The sequence below is a fragment of the Vicia villosa genome, unplaced genomic scaffold, assembly GCF_029867415.1.
Source record: "Vicia villosa cultivar HV-30 ecotype Madison, WI unplaced genomic scaffold, Vvil1.0 ctg.003201F_1_1, whole genome shotgun sequence".
NCBI classification, from domain to species: Eukaryota; Viridiplantae; Streptophyta; class Magnoliopsida; order Fabales; family Fabaceae; genus Vicia; species Vicia villosa.
In genome coordinates, this window is record NW_026706139.1 from 195849 (window position 1) to 198069 (window position 2221).

The following is a 2221-nucleotide window of genomic DNA, read 5'->3' on the forward strand; positions in this document are numbered from 1 at the left end:
ATACTCGTTCAGAAGGAGGAGACTTAATACAACGAATTAACGAGATCGAACGTTTCATTAACGTCAAACGTCGAGCTCGCAATCTTCCCGAAGTAGCAGAAATTCCGATTAATCAGGAATTGATTTTTACTGATCAAATCAATCAAATTACCCCGAAGTTAGAGATGGCTGCTATTCGTCCTCTTAGAGACTATGCCGCTCCTTCGCGCGCTGAACCGCATTCAAGCATCGCACCACCTGCGATTGAAGCGAACAATTTCGAACTAAAACCTTCACTGGTCCAAGCTGTTCAACAGAATCAATTCTCTGGAAGCCCTGTAGACGACCCCAATCTCCATTTATCCGTGTTCGTGCAATACGCCGACACTATCAAAGCCAACAACGTTAGTTCCGAAGCTATTCGATTACGCCTTTTCCCTTTCTCCTTGAGAGATAGAGCGAGAGCGTGGCTTCAATCCCTGCCTTCCAATTCCATAACTACGTGGGACGAATTGAAGAGAGTATTCTTAGCGAGATATTTTCCGCCTAGCAAAACTGCTATGCTTAGAGGTCAAATCAACGGATTTACCCAGAAAGATAACGAATCACTCTTCGAAGCTTGGGAACGTTACAAGGACATGCTTAGAATATGCCCTCATCATGGACTCGAACCATGGCTGATCATCCATACTTTCTATGGTGGTCTCCTATATAACACTAAAATGACTATAGATGCCGCTGCTGGCGGAGCATTAATGGACAAACCCCATGATGAAGCATACAAACTCATAGAGAACATGGCACAAAACCATTACCAATGGGGTGGAGAACGAGCTGCTCTAGAGAAAGCACAAACCAAAGGAGGAATGTACGAAATAAGTGGTATAGACCGCGTTAACGCTAAAGTAGACGCTTTAACTCAAAAGATCGAGAATTTAACCATCACTCCTTCAGCCACCGCTGCCGCTGTAGCACCTAACTGCGAGATTTGTGGATTGACTGGGCATGTAGTTGCTGAATGCCAACTCTTGACTGGAGTCCCATCTGATCAAGTAAATTACGCTCAAGGAAACCCTTATTCTAACACGTACAACCCTGGATGGAAAAACCACCCGAACTTTTCTTATAAGAACAACAATGCGTTGTACGCGCCTGGACAAGCACCTGCTGTACCACCTGGCTACCAAAAAGCGCCTGTAGCTGCTCAAAACACCCCTAGGAAGTCGAACCTAGAAATCATGATGGAGAACTTCATAGCTTCCCAACAACAAACCAATAAAGACTTCCTGAATCAAAACATCCACAATAGCGAGCAACTAAAACAACTATCGAACAAAGTAGATGCTTTAGCTACGCATAACAAAATGTTAGAAACTCAAATCTCACAAGTGGCTCAACAACAAGCACCTACTGCTGCCCCTGCTGGCACGTTTCCTGCTCAACCACAACCTAATCCTAAAGGACATGCGAACGCGATAACACTACGAAGTGGAACGAATTACGATGGACCCATAGATCCTAGAACCCAAAACGTACCCATGTCACAACAAGAGCCAAAGGAAACCCAAAAGAAAACAACTGACGAACAAACTACTAAGACTGATGAGAACAATAACGAAGTGGAACCCGAAAAGGAGAAACCTTATGTTCCACCACCACCTTATAAGCCACCAATTCCTTACCCTCAGAGATTAGCTAAATCAAAAACCGAAGCGCAATTTAAAAGATTTGTAGAACTTCTGAAGCAATTAAACATAACCATACCATTCACAGAAGCCATAACTGAAATGCCTTCGTACGCTAAGTTCTTAAAAGAAATCTTATCAAACAAAAAGAAACTCGAGGATAACGAAACTATAACGCTTACCGCTGAATGTAGCGCTATCATCCAAAACAATATGCCTCCAAAACTGAAAGACCCTGGTAGTTTCTCTATACCCTGCGTAATAGGTAAAACCATTATAGAGAAAGCCTTGTGCGATTTAGGAGCTAGTGTTAGTTTGATGCCTCTCTCAACCTGTAAGAAACTAAATCTAGGCGAGCTTAAAGCAACGAGAATGTCTCTTCAACTAGCAGACCGTTCAGTAAAGTACCCTGTAGGAATGTTAGAGAATATCCCTGTTCGTGTAGGTCAATTCTACATCCCGACTGATTTCATCATTATGGATATCCAAGAAGATTCTAACATCCCAATCATATTAGGAAGACCATTCTTAGCAACCGCTGGTGCAATTATAGACGT

At 42.9% G+C, this 2221-nt stretch overlaps 1 non-coding gene across 1 annotated transcript; it reads right to left on the reverse strand.

The window, feature by feature from the left end:
* Window positions 1-539: 539 nt before the first annotated feature.
* Window positions 540-646, reverse strand: LOC131640574 (small nucleolar RNA R71). The gene has a single exon (XR_009295282.1). It is a non-coding gene; the product is annotated as a small nucleolar RNA R71 (small nucleolar RNA).
* Window positions 647-2221: the final 1575 nt, after the last annotated feature.